The sequence below is a fragment of the Venturia canescens genome, chromosome 3 (genome assembly GCF_019457755.1).
Source record: "Venturia canescens isolate UGA chromosome 3, ASM1945775v1, whole genome shotgun sequence".
Taxonomy (NCBI): Eukaryota; Metazoa; Arthropoda; class Insecta; order Hymenoptera; family Ichneumonidae; genus Venturia; species Venturia canescens.
In genome coordinates, this window is record NC_057423.1 from 961,315 (window position 1) to 976,249 (window position 14,935).

Here is a 14,935-nt window from a genome sequence, read left to right on the forward strand (position 1 = left end):
CACAAACCACTCGGTCTCATGGTTCATGTCCTGTCATATCTAAAACGAAACCTGAGAGAGAAAAAGAGAGAGAGAGAGTCATGTATTTGAAAAATAATGAAAGAGCAGCGATTCCGTACCAGTTAAAACACTCTATTCAACGCAGCTCCTGTTTATTTATCTTTGCTATAAAATGATTGAATGATTTCCCAATCAAATAAATCGGGATCAACATTCTGCTCGTAGAATACATTCCACGACGGAGGCACAGTATACATAAAGATATAAAAACATGCACTTATATACAGACATCATTTTATTCGGCCAATAAATGTTCGTGTATTTATCATTCTATACATTTACACAGTCATATAGAGTGCTCACAGTGGTGTATAATATAAAGCGGGAAACATGAAGAGCCTCGTAGCTCGACTGCCACAGAGATCATACAGTCGCGCGCACGATACACGTATAGACACAGGGGGTGATTTGTTTCAGCAGCTCTTGAATAATAAATCGATATCAGAGTTACCAGCTTGTCCGGGCAATCCATCACGGAAACTCGGAAATCCAGATCCGGTTGCTTTTACTATACGTATATCTATAAATATAAATAAATGTACATATAGCGGTGTATATATATGTAGGAAAGTTGTTTATGTACAGTATATGCGAGGGGGAGAGTCACGCGTCGGTGATGACGTATCACCGAAGTCACAATGAGTGCAGCAGCACCGCGCGCTCCAACAACGAGAGTGAATTACATTCCGAAATTCCGCCCTTCCTATCATTTGCAACTAAATTACTCTCGCCTCAGCGTCGTCCCTTTCTCTACGGTCTCCACGAATAATAATTACGAATGGCCTAATGACTCGTATCTCAGGAATACTAATTTTACTGTCAACCTTTTTCAACCAATTATATTGAATTCACTGCTTATTCAAGTTTAATTAGTGCCTGACCTGGTTCTTCGATTGCTATTTTAATTAGAGCGGCGTAAGCAGCAGAAAACTTTGCTATGACGTGCGAATAATTTTATTCATCTGATTGTTGGCTCAACTGGTTGGCTCGGGAGTATTTTGCACGATTTTTATCTTTTTTTCAGATAAAAGAATTGAATTTCGTCAGGTGTATTCAGATTCTCAAATTTTTCGGTGCGAATGATATTCATTTGTATTCATCAATCGTTTGTTTAATATTTCATTATTTGTAGTTTCATTCAACATGATTAATCTGAAAGTTTCACGCGCTTGGTTGTTCGGAGAAAAGAAGCATTTCGAGAGGTGAATTCGCGTGATTGCCCAGAGCGTTGAGCAAAAGGGTTTACTTCCCACGTGAACGATTCTCTTCTTCGTACATAAAGTTTCACACGTATTTGTGTGCGCATGTATAAATGTGTGTTAAAGTCTCTCACCCGAAGGCAAGGGCAACAGGGATGCTGCAATATCTCGATCGTTTTCTCGTTGATGTCGCTCAAGTGTAAACCAAAATGTTGCCTGGGCAGCTGCCCGACTGACTATATATCCCATTAGCAATCTCTCGCGGTGGCCCTTTAAGGTTCATTCGCACGTAAACGTTTGACCCGTTAGACCATCATCGTATTCCATATACATGTATATTCGCGCATAGATCGTGTTCCATTCGCCCTATTTATCCTACAACCTGTGAGCAGAGCATTATTCTACATTTTCCAGCTTCAGCTACATTCGCTAGTACTTTATGAATCCCCATTTTTAAAGGAAAACTTATACTGCGTATTTCTCGATTGTTTATCACGAGATCTTCATTTTTCTATCAAAAGAGGTGAAAAAAATGTATGAGGAGCCGGAATGCAAAAAATTACTTCTCTTCTTGCATTCATAACTTTTTCAGTTTTCTCCTCCAAGTCTATGTAATTTGCCGTAAAAAAAGTTCGTCGAATGCACGATTCGTACGTTCGTACTTCGCTATTGATTGGGATTCGACAAATAATTAATTTTTGAACGACGTATGTTTCAATCTCCATCGCGTGACTGTCTGCAAAATGTAATGAATTGTTTCAATGAAAAAGTGGCTCTTTAAATACTTAGAAACATTGTATCTGAATAATTTGGAGGATCGATCGGGAAGTACTCGAGGTGAAGAAGAAAAAGAAATAATCCTGAAACTCACTCATAGATAATTTTCGTCACGACCTCGATGTCGGGGATGGCTATGAAAAACGTGCAATTTATTTTCCGACGTATGTAATTTTCCACTCGAATATGAGTCGCAGCGAGGAAGTTGGAGAATATTAAAGCGAGAATGACAGTCGATGCTTCGGAGGGCAAAAAGGGAGGTAGTTCGACGTGGCTGACCACATAAAGTATAAATATTACAGAGTATCCACCAACTCTAAGCTTTCCTGTGCCCCCTCGATTGTTCTTTATATAAAAACAGCTCAATATTCCATTTGTGCAACTTTTCTCAACGATATACACGATCCAGAAAAACGTTTGATACTCGTGTGCAATTTTTAAAGCGATTATTTTGCAAACCCTCCCAACAACTATTCTTTCTGAATAGAAACGAGTGGAAAAAAGCTCCAGTAAAAAAGCTCACGTACGCATATAGATATGTGTATAAACGTGAATGCGGAAAGGTCACCACTCTCGCTCGTAATTTGCCGGACAGATGTTTCAGTTCTTCAATTTCCCAGCACCGTAGTAGTTGTCATTTTCTCTGTACATTTTAAACTTGTACTACGTATTTAAAAGAGAAGTATCCGCGTAAATAAATGATCGGGGTGCAGCGATCGGCCCAAATTGCTGGACTTTTTCTGTACTTTGAGAAGGTAAATCCAAAAAAGATCGTCGCATTCTCCAGCGGAACAAAACACGTTTTAAAAGATGAACATCGCTTTTCTTAATAGCAAGGCTCTTCATGTAGAGCAGAGCGGGGACAACGATGATGTTACGAATCATGAGGATCGATGGAAACAATGAAAAAATAAAAAAATAAAAAAAAACTACGACTGTTGAAGAAATTCTCTTTGAGCTCTTTGTAACATGTTCGATGTGCGGTCAACCTCACTCCTCTACGATTTTATGCTATTTCTTTTGCTGGAAAAGTCTACTGGTCACGACTTCAGGGAAGCGCATTACATGTACCCGTACTTTCCTATAGGCAAAGAGGTAATTACAAGGTAGAAAACACTTCAGCCTTTTATTTCCCTACAGCAGGGAGTTTCTTCACTTTTCACATTTTCCTGGCTTTTTCTCTCTGTTAACACTGCACAGGATAACGAAATGTAACAAAAGCTTTCTTATATATCCGGTGTCCAACAAATATCTTGTGCAGCAAGATCAATGGGAAAAAAGTCCGAGATCCAGAAGAGAGAAGTTTATGACTATTTACTTACGAAGATTCCTGTTGATCAGATAAAACAAACACTTGCCACCCGGAGTTTTTTTGACTGAACATTTAATATCAGGGAAACCGTAAATTTTAGAGAGAAAAATACCACCATGGAGCTCAATTTATGGGTCGATCTGATCTCAAAAATAAGCTCGAGGCGACTCATGTATACTTGTGGAAAGGTAATAAACCTTCTTCCTCAATTGCTCACCCTCGATGTGACGCAGTTTGAATATAAATATGCTCTGTTCCGATGTCGCAAACATAGACGTGCGCGTGGTATAAGCGCGAGGAAGAGAGAGGCATGTAAAAACAAACGAGAGTCCCTTGTAACAAAGAGACATAAATAATTTAGCGAGTATGGGAAAAAAGAGCGTTCTCTCCGGTCGTGACCGCAGCGCGATAGCTTCCCACTCTTTTTCTTCGTTGCATAGAATAAGCTGTGGCTTCGCGGTTTTCCGTATAGTAATTAGCAACCTTCTCGCATACCTGCCATCTTATTTTATTTATTTGAGCCTTTCATCGTCGTTAAAGTGTACAGGATACATAGCATCCCTCTTTTCTTCACGCTGGTTTGGTGAGCTACGTTGCCTCCGAGGCGAGTATTTTTTCGCATTGTTTTTAAGAACGGTTCCGTGTACGCAGAACGTTTATCTCGGCACTTCGTGAATCGTGCATGCACGCGCCATACGTCTAAGGAAACAATGGCTTTTTTCCACGCGCTTGATTACCTTATCGCCGTTCACAGGTATGCGCGAGAAAACAATGTTCGTATCGAATTATCAGAAGGTCTGTAAAGTTCAAGAATCCTCTCTTCGTAAGGTCATTGCCGAATAACAAAACAAATGTGTTTGATTAAGGGATATTCACAAATTGCCCTGTCGTCTCGCCTTCGAGTAAAATGCCAAAAATAAACTCAGCCTCTGGCACTTTATAATGACGTCGAAAAAACAAATTGCAATAAATATCCGCAGAGACTTTACGTTTGGGTTTCTCTCCAAATAAATCCTCAGGATCGAAGCCAGTTTACTGCCTTTATACGCACATAGCTGTAAAATACATTAATGGACTGGCCCTGTTGAGAGGATTTATGAGGGATCGGATAGATCTAATAGCGCTAGAATATTCTGCATGAAGGATTATGCCTCGGGTTTGAAGTGACCCCTATGCAGCTCAAAGTGAAATGCGCATTTGTGTGACAGATAGGAAGATAAAGAGAGCGAGAGAGAGAGAGAGAGCAGGGGGGGGGGCGAGGTAGAGGTGGATTCTCTGCAGTTGCCGGGTCCATCAGGTTTCTATTGTAAACACTGGACACGGGATCGAGGAACGAGACAGCCGCAATAATATGCACACAATGCGGAGAGGCCGGTTGGTATATAGAGACGAACATTGCTGGGGAGTATTAAGGTAATCGTCGAGTCGACGGCCGTCCATCGTCGCGCGCTACGGCTGCATTAATATCCATGTAAATTATACAAGCCCCGTTTGGTCTCGGCTTCGACCGAAGCGATCATCATGCGCGCAGAAACCTATAATGTTCGAACATTATACCGTAATTTATTGATGGTATAATAATTATCCGCGACTATCATAATTACTGTAATGATCGCCTGTATAAACAACGCTCGCTCCAAGAGCTATTACCATATCTATACGTATAAACATATATTTACGTACATCGGATAAGCCGCATGATATTATACACGTATACTGTGCAAGACATCCATCTAATCACCAGAATAATTAAAGGGAAAGTTTCCTCCAAAGTTCTATCTCCCTATCTATTCATTCGCACTACTATTCCGCGCTAGGAAGCGCGCTCCCGCGTCCATTGAGCTCGCTAACTCTCTCGTACGAACCCGATACTTACATAAATTGCATTCAGTCCAACACCTCTCCACACTTTCCTTCAAATTTTCCATTCTCCTTCCGCACTCTTATGCATACTTGCTATTTCAGTACCTACTCGCTCGCGCTATAGCCCCATTACAATCGCGTATAAACTCGAGTAAATTATAGATAGGAAGCCACTTATATCCTTACCTCGCGACGTGGACGCAGGATCACACGTGCATGTACACTTAATGACACCTTGCGAACAACCGACACACGTTTGACGCATGATTATTTCTAGTTTCAGACATTTTAATCGCCATTTATGTCACGAATATTTCGATACATTCGCTTCAATTTCTTTCGCGCAGGGAGCTTCGCTACTGATGTATTCGACGAGCGTGCTGTCTACTGCTCGTTCATAGTGCAGCGATACTTCTTGATCAGGGAACTTTGTTCTTCAGAAGCTCGTGATTCATCTATCGAGGGTTACTTTGTCTTGACAGTTTCTCTATATCATTCAATTCTACCATGTCTTTTGATATGCATGCTCTCATTCATATCCGCAAATGTCAGTGATTCTTATTGAGCTGTTCCATGTGATATTATCGAACGTAACCACAGCAACACTTCAATATACACGCGGTTATACTTCGAACAATGTGTCTCTGGCATATGGGAATGGTTGCACCTGCTGTTTTGCTCAGCTGTCTTTCGTGCGACGTAAAGATTATGCAAAGACTCCTTTCCAGTGTGAAATAATCATTGGAAGCAATGATTTTATCTTCGCACGATTTCGAGAAATGCGTATGCTTTTACTCTTCGGTTTTTGATTTAACAAAATCTTCCTCGTAAATTTCAGTAGCCCAGAGGAATGACAAATAAGAATGAAAAATAAAATGTATCGTAATCGCCCTCGCGATGTACCCAAGCGAATAACATTATTCTCCTTTGAGCACTCGCGTTATCGTCGAATCTTGGTGATGCTGTGTGTTCTTGTGGATTTTCGAAAGAGGAGAAAATGCCATAATCGTGTATCAGCTAAAACGGCACGAAACAACGATTTGCGATCGGTTTATCGCTGGCCTCGATCGCTATTGCCAGTCGTAAAAGGCTTTTTCGACTGAATAGAAAAATATTTTCGCACATCGATTTAAAAGCAGACGAGAGTGTATCGTTTCGTCACACAGTAGTCCAATGATCCGGGCTCGCTTTCGAGATATCCTTATCTTATATGACTCCTCGTCTCTTTATGCCGCCTTTTCTAAGTGGTATTAATGGCGATCCGAGACGTATCTTATGACACGTATACATCGATGTGCATTGCTTCGGTTATATTCCCTAATCGTTATTTTATGTATAAGAAAAATAAAAATTTTACCCCGAACAGTTAGAGGGAACGTATATTCGAATATGCGTACGGGATGTCCTGACAATAGTGCGTGCATCGGGCAGATCAGTCGATTGCAAAATTCTGAACATAAAAGTATTTAACAATTTTTTTCTACGATGCACCGTTAATGATACATCGTCGAAGAAAAGAAACAACCAATCCGCGGTGCGTCTGCGCGGGAGTGTCAAGCCCACCTAGCAACCAAGCGCTCTCCTATTCGCTGCAGCACCGTACGCGCTTCCCTCTCCAGTTTTCTGATTGGCCTTTCCCTGTACAATCGATATCTCTGCAACGGTGAATCACAGACGAACGTGGCGCAGAACTTTTTTCTTGAAAATTGTAAGATCTCGTCGAAAACTCAGGTTACGACTTTCAGGACACTTTGTATAAACAAATACGTGGTGAAAGTCTCAGAGGCTCAGGATATTATCATGCCAAACTGTCGACACACGAATCCCCCATTGTATGCGATTATTTAGAGGCGCAAGATAGGAACGGTGTGGAGACGACTGAGCGATTGTGCTACCTACCGTTTTACGGAGTGGTGAAACTTATATACACGTATATATAAATAGATGGGTGTATGTAAAAAAGGCACCGAGCATGGTAATGGCCTCCCTGTCATAAAGTCTAAGCTTGCCGGCGTGGAGCCGCACACGGGGTCAACTTACCAGGGCACCAAGAGCGATCGTCAACCTTTGCTCCTTTCCTTTCCGTTCGTCACGTCCTGCATCTACGCCAGGCACGAACTCAACGGCCAAACTGCCAGGTGAACCTGATCCAATGTTTGAGTTTAAATCAAATTGTTTTACTCGAAATCAAATTATTTGAGTTCGATGAAACTAGTCCCGTGGGAACCTACTGTACTCGATAACCTCACGCTGAGCTTTATAGTTCACTGGCCGTTAGCCGCAGCCCCGCTTGCGTGTGCACTAATTTCCAATGAATTCGATTTCCAGTGTACTCCTCCGGCTATTTCGTGGCTTCTATGTCTTTTTCTCATTTCAACGTGAACCACTTTCGGTTATAATTAAAAACGAATTGTTGCGTACGAGGGCATCGTTGAAACGTGTTAGAGGTAGCTCACGTTCTTTCCAATTGTCTCTTCCCAATCAACGTGGCATAATTAGTTATCTAGCTACGTTAAACATGGGCAAAGTTTCAGCGTGGCTTAGCAGCCACGAGCAATTGGTTTTTCGAGCAAAAAATTTTTCAATATGACATCGTTTTTTTCCTCTTTATTAATTATTAAAAAATCTTACTGATAAAATCTACATTTTGATCTTCTCGCTATTCCTCATCGAAATTAAAATTAAGCACGGGAATTTCACCTTCCAACAACATCTGGGTGAGTATCGCAGATATTCGCAGTATCGCAGTTATTGCATTTTGATCAATTCAGATTGTGTTAGATTTGCGTTAACTATTTCATCCTCTTACCATTCTTCTACTTTTATCAACACTTTCATTAACTTCCTGTGCATCCTCTTCTTTAAGCGATTGTTTTATCTGTTCAAACGTTTGATTTATACTACGGATACATTTGTCTTTAGCATCCTGCAGCGTGGTCTCTTGTTTTTCACAAGACTAGCAGCATAAGTCGCCTATAAAAGTTACAATAAGTCATTCATTTAAACATAAACCATCCGTTTTCAAAAATTTCAGCTGGTTTTGTCGATTAATTTTCAATGAAAATCAACAATGCTTCACGGGCTCTACAAAATCGTTGACTAATCGATTATCACAAAATCAAAATTCGAGCTTCAAGTTCATCACACGTGAACAAAATCAAAAGGTTGGTCATTTTATTAAATCGTCAAATTGTATACTCACCGAAACGAAAAGCACGAGGCAAAAAACGGTGATGGGCTTCAACATTCTAGTTAAGATGATCGCCTGTAATGGTTCACTCCAAGATCCAACCACGTCAATATATACCCCAACTTACCAGACTGTGCGATAAATTTATATCTACTTTTTTATCTAGTATGCTAATTTTCTTGATCAATATCGTTTTTTTTGCGTGTTGGAGCGTTCGAGGTGTTGACTTACATTGATAACGAATTTTCGTTAATTTCAGAACGCGTCGATATGTTCAAACATTAGAAATATTTTGATCTATCGATCATATTTTTCTGCTTTACTACTTTCGAGTAATATTTCACCACGAAACGTTTCGTTCCTTTCCGAGGAGACTGACGCACTTCGGATATGTGCACGTGTGCCTGGAGTGATATCAATAACGCTACCAACGCAATAGCGTCTTGTTGTTTGTACAACTGTTCATTAATTTAAAAATTAATACACCTTTCCACGTGTTAGAATTTGTGTTGGAATGTATTTTTGGGAAGCTCAAATTTGGTGGCATCGTTTCGTGATGGAGCATGTAAAAATCATTTGGACAACTGGCACGAGTTCTTTGAGCTTTGGTCAAACGTAATACAGTGCCAAACAACCCGGCGAACATTTCATGGTGCTCCTTAAGATCAATAATAAAACTAAGATCTCATACTAGCCCAAGTTCCATGTAGACCAAGTCCATTATTCTAATGATATTTTCGAAGTGCTACCGCTTTCTAATATTCTAATCTTCCGAATTTCTTAATTTTAGTAAGAATGAGTGAACGTGTTCGGTGTGTCATTGATTTCTCGGTTTGAAAATTTTTCATCTGTGCCAAAAAAGTAATCGGCGATCGAAAGGAGTTGAGACAGATTGACCAAGGATTGCGCGAGATCGTAAAGAAATTTCTTTTCCTTTGCCCACGTGTCTGAAGACTCAGTCAGTGTTTTCCACTCCTCGATATAACCTCGTAGAAATCTGGTTTCGTGCGTGTGTGTTCATCATGTGGAATAGTGGTATCACCATGTGCGCCAGAAACACACGTATACAGCAATAATTTGGAAGGGGGAGTAGAGCGTGTGCGCGCGAGGGCGGAGTTCAAGCGTCTCCGGCTGTCAGGGTTGTCAGCGATTAGGCACGCGTTGTCGGCCGCTGAAAAGGGTTCATTAGATTACGGAACACTTGCTGCCCGTCACTCCTGCCCATCATCCTGTCGGATATTTCGTCTCTCTCTCTCTCTTCCTCACCCTCCCTTGATCTCTATTTTACTTTTTCTTCCTCCTCTATTCCTCTCTTTCCCGGGATCTTTCGGTATCGGCTAAAAGCTTTCCGTGTTTGCCCTCCGATACTGCAAATCCCTATAGCACACAAAATCCTGCTTACGTTGCGAGAATAATATCCTTCGTAACGAGTATCATCATCAGAGCAGGAAACGTCTCGTCCTATCTAACCGCGCGCCATTCGTATGCGCAGAGAAATCCGCGTCACTAATATCAGAAGCCGAGCAGCCATCTTTACCCTCCTACGAAGATCCAATTTCGCGTGCGAACCGACTGATAAAACGCTTGAAAACACAATCGTCTTCCAACTTCTCCCTTAACATTTCTATCGGGAATAAAAAATTCATCACGAATCGAAACGCTTTAGATTTCATTTGTGAATCAGGAAGGCATTTACAGACCGTTCCACCCTTCGGGTTTTGAAAACACAATAAGCGCCCATTTGAGCCCTCGAATTGAATACACTCAAAGCTGATTCCTTATCTGAACATGGAATATTAGTAGCCTGGAGTTTCGTTGGTAGCTTATAAAATGCTATTTCTCGCTGTAATGGTGGCAGTTCCAGCATATACAGAGGTAAGAAATTGACCACTATAAAGTTAGGTTCACGTTGAGTCGACGAGCCCAAGAGATACATAGTGGCGATAAGCATGCGAGAACTGAAGAGCTAGGCAATCGTGCTCGGTCCCATATAGGCATATTTACTGCTCATACATGTATATGTATATCCTAGTAAATATACATGACTCCGGTGTAGAGGTGACTCGTGTTGCCTAGCTTCAAAGTAACATCTGTATTAATGGCGGTAAAACGAACAGGGGCCTCGACGTCGACGGACAAACGGATGCGTTCGGCTTATATCTATGTATAGAGCAAAGGCCAGTGCTTCCCTTGATGGCGTGTGCATGCCGTTGTGTCGGGGCACTTATATCTGACGAGTACAGATATATCCGCATGGTGGATACTTCTGTGCAGAGTTCAGGCTTGGAGCTTCGGGGAACAGACTATCGCGATTCAAGGAGCCACTGGGCGTTTCGGCGTTGAGATTTGTTTCACCTTTGCAAGCTCGACTCGCCATTAGATTCTGACAAAAAAACTTTTTAGCCATGCATTTTTCTTTCCGATGCACCCTTTAGGAGATGCGAGTGGTTGTCATTGATGACGAATCCGACGCGCCGATAAACAGCTGTTCTTATCATCGATGCTCCGGATTGGCTGTGGCATTAATTCTTCGATGCTGTCGATGCTGGATGTGAACTCGATCGAGGCGAAATTTAGTGATTTTCGTTGTGGTGGGACCTGTGGAAATACCATGCAGACATTTTTTCGATCCACATTTTGTTTCCCACTTTTACACGCACGTGAAAAGCTGCATGGCATTTATTTTTACGACTTCACGATTGCGAAGATAGAAAATCGAGGGAGATCGGATGCGTGGAAAATTGAGACAATCATCGTTGGAAAATAAATATTAAAAAAACATGTGGTCGGCTATACAATTAGTCGCCCTGGTGCGAGGAAACGGACAAAGCTTCATGGCCCTCCACACCGTGGCTCATACGCGTTTGTTATACTATCGTGTTTCTGTTCACGTTCCGAACGTCCACGAATATATACTAGCGTGGTTAGCCACATGCAATCCACAAAAACTGAATTTTCACTCCGTCAATCGATATATTGACGTATCGCCAATAAATTTCGCGAAATCCAATTTCCATGGTTATATGATACAGATATATATATATGCATGTAAACAACCATCGATTCGTGATACGTGGGAGTGAAAAAAATGTGTAGGCAAAAAATAGACTGGGAAAAGGGCAACATGCATATCTACGCGACGTTTACACAAGAATAATTTAACCACTAACCATTTCATAAAAAAATTAGGTCAGCTCACAATTGGTTACCAGACCAAAAATACATTTGGCGTAGTATAATAAAAGTGTCTGCTCTTCAATATCGACTGAAGAACTATGCTAATTATTGAGTAAATACAAACGATAGTTGAATAAGTGAATTCATAAAGTGTGTACGTAAAGAAAAAAAAGGTTTGGGCGAAGCTTTAAGCGATGTTTCACGCTTCGGAATTTTGACGGCAGTCATAAACTATAATCCAAGCGTTAAATTTATAAAATCTGGTATGATTTATATAGCTGTATGCAGTTGGGTACTCACAGCTGGCTGTGCACGTACGACAATTACTTGAGAAATCTCGCAAACGAGATGAGGACTCGCGTGGGCTCGTGTTAATCGAATCCGACTCCGAGTTTCACTATTTACGCGCGAGCGTGTACGTGTGTACAGAACCATGGATGAAATGAACCGGATGTTGTAAATTTAATCGCGTTGACGTCGAGCATTGCAGATCCAAGATTAGTTTAGTTGATTCAATGAAATAAGAGGAGTTAAGATTGATGGTTTATCGGGAAAATGATGACGGTTGTGAATCTGTGGAATGACGAAAATTTGTATTAACTTTCTACGAATGTTGGATAACTAACAAGACATCGCTTGCGGACTGAATTTAGCTCCACGACTGAAGAAGGATGCGGTGAAACACGTGCGAGAGTAAGTTAAACGAGGTGTGTATGCTGTAGGGCGCGGTAATTGTTTCATCCCGGATTGGCGTCTCTCGTACTCTCGACAGGCCGAGGATTAAGGTGGCTTAACCAACGTGCACGATACATATATGCCGGTGACGGGGTTTTACGTAACTGGTAGCACGAATCACGGACTCACTTTTGCGGAGAGAGATGAAGATAGGGTAGACCGTAGGGTCGAATGAGAAAGAGAGAAAGAGAGAAACGGAGAAAAACGAGGGCCAGCGGGAGATCCGAGCATGCATCGCCATACGTATATCTCTGACAGGCAAAATGTAGAAGGCAGAAAGGCAAGCAATCCGTGGCAGGCTTACCGGATGTCGAGACTGCCGCGTTTGCTGCTGTTTCGTGGGTTGCTCTGGCGTGTGGTAAAGGCGTTGCTTTACGAGAGCCGCGTTAGCTTCGGCCGATATTTCGTATAATAAATTTACAGCCGATCGGAGGCGGATCCGAGGATTCTCGCCGCCGCGTATGTAGCGAGGGGAAAAAGTGAGCGAGCAGGCATGGAATCACCAATGGTGAGTTGTGGATCCTTCTTTTTCTCCGGTTTGCTCAACGATTCGGTAAGTTATAGAAGAACGCGGTATACAGGGTGTTGAGAAAATGGCTACAAAAATATTGCGTTCGGGAGTTTAATACTGTAGAAAAAAGTGTTCGGCTACTTGCCATTGTGCGAGGGATTGTTTTTGAGATATTCGTAAATTAGGAAAAGCCAGTGGGGCACGCCGTCATGACGCACCAGTAGAGCTAATACCGCATTGAATAATGTGTAGCCCAGCAGCGACGACAATACTCGGTAGAAAAAAATGGACTCAAAATTTTTCTCTTAAGAAATCTGGGATCTATCCTCAATTTCTCGCACAACTTTCGACGTACCCGGTATAGACGCTTTCCGTATCAGGCGAATCGGAAAGGATTGTCCGTTCCTGACGTCAGGAGCGTAGCGCCGCGATGCCGCGAGTCTTTGCTCCTCTCACCTCTCGCTCTCCCGCGCGGCATCGCTTTGCGCTTTACGACGCAGATATGCACTCGGATTTATGGTCGGCCCGTAACGCCAGCCAAATTACTAGGCGAACGTTCTTTACGATCGTTAATCTCTCCTCTCTCTCCCTCCCGTTTCTCTCGCTGTTCGCGCGCGACTGATCCGAGAGAACCGACGCGGAGGAGCGCGAAGGAACAGCCTTTCTGTAATATCATAGTGCTCGGTTTCGCAACTTTACGAGGGTACCAAGGATGCTTACATGGATATATAAGCAATCGAGACCAGACGAGCGTCAGTTTACGAACCTCAACCGGATCGACTACCTCACCGCGAAATATGCGAGCCTCCCCTCTTTCTCTAAATTTCTCGTCACTCAGTCCAGAGCTCGAATTGTCTTTTATTTATCATATATTGCACATTTGGAATGTGAATTCATAAGATCGTTTTGATTGACCATCTCGAACTGAAGAGCTGCATGAAACAGCAGAAACAGAGATGGGAATCGAATGAATGGATGGCTTCGACCATGAGCGCCAATTTTTGTAACTTTTTTATTGCAGCCATCGCGCATTAAATGGAACGTAACTTTCCTCGCGCCGTATTAATTTTATCCTTCACACGCAATCGCGAAGATCACGCTTTCCTGTGAATAATAATGCGCCTCATAAATTGGCCTGAACGTCGATGGATCACGGTTGTTACGACCGCTGGTGCATGAGTATATGACACGCGAGTGAATCGAGAGCCTCATCGATTTTATTACGCGTACTCAGCGTTCAACCGATCTTTGGACCTCTGCATATTAGCAGTTTCATTCTCGAAGCACTGACGAACGCAGTTGCTTCGCCTAATAGTGATGTAGCGTTCAAAGCACACATGCCGTTTTATAGCGATAAATCGTCGAACGCCTCATCTGCTCGTCTCCTTTGCCGTCGTAACTCTCGAATATACCTCCCGACTCGTATTTATGCTCCCATAATTTCACTCGGAAATAAACTTCAAACGCAACTCTCACTGAGCTGAATTCAATTCACTCGAGAAATGTAACTCGAGACAAAGTTCTCGAGATCATGAAAATGGACGATTCAAATGACCGCGAGACGTGTACGAAGTTTCAGCGTAATTTATAAGCGAGAGTCGCCAAGAAGGGGTGGCCAAAGTCTCGTCAGAACTCATTAACCCGAACGTCGCGGCGGTGACGATCATGCAGCTTTGCTATCGGCAACATTCAAAATCGATGAAATTTCGGATTGAAATTTCATCCAACGCAGCCGACTTCGCCACCGTCTACCGTGTACGCACACCTGCTCCAATTCACGGTTGTAACATACAAATAAATATTAAATAAAATCGAGTGTATAAAAAGTGATAGCGCTGACGTATGAAGGATAAGGGTTTCTCTCGTTATTTCGTTATTCCGGATGAACGAGAAGCTGATGGGAGATCGAGCTGCCAGTTTCCGACAGTCACGATAAATCCCGTCTGCTTTGGAATCCCCGAGACATCAGAGATGTACATAAAACAGTGAGTCTCGACGTTAACGAACGATGGAAAAGGAAAACCGTCGATTTTATAGGCGGATCTGTTTCACCCTGCTATGTGCACACGTGTGTGTAACGTAGAAAAAGTAACAGAAAGAGAACAAAACAG

The 14,935-nt window shown here is 42.2% G+C and overlaps 2 long non-coding RNA genes across 2 annotated transcripts; both read right to left on the reverse strand.

Moving 5' to 3' along the window:
* Positions 1-277: 277 nt before the first annotated feature.
* On the reverse strand, positions 278-5,583 carry LOC122407657 (uncharacterized). The gene is made up of 2 exons (XR_006260247.1): positions 5,398-5,583; positions 278-580 (listed from the first exon to the last, which is right to left on the reverse strand). It is a non-coding gene; the product is annotated as an uncharacterized lncRNA (long non-coding RNA).
* LOC122407658 (uncharacterized) lies at positions 4,261-5,114 on the reverse strand. Its single transcript, XR_006260248.1, has 2 exons — positions 5,032-5,114; positions 4,261-4,883 (listed from the first exon to the last, which is right to left on the reverse strand). It is a non-coding gene; the product is annotated as an uncharacterized lncRNA (long non-coding RNA).
* Positions 5,584-14,935: the final 9,352 nt, after the last annotated feature.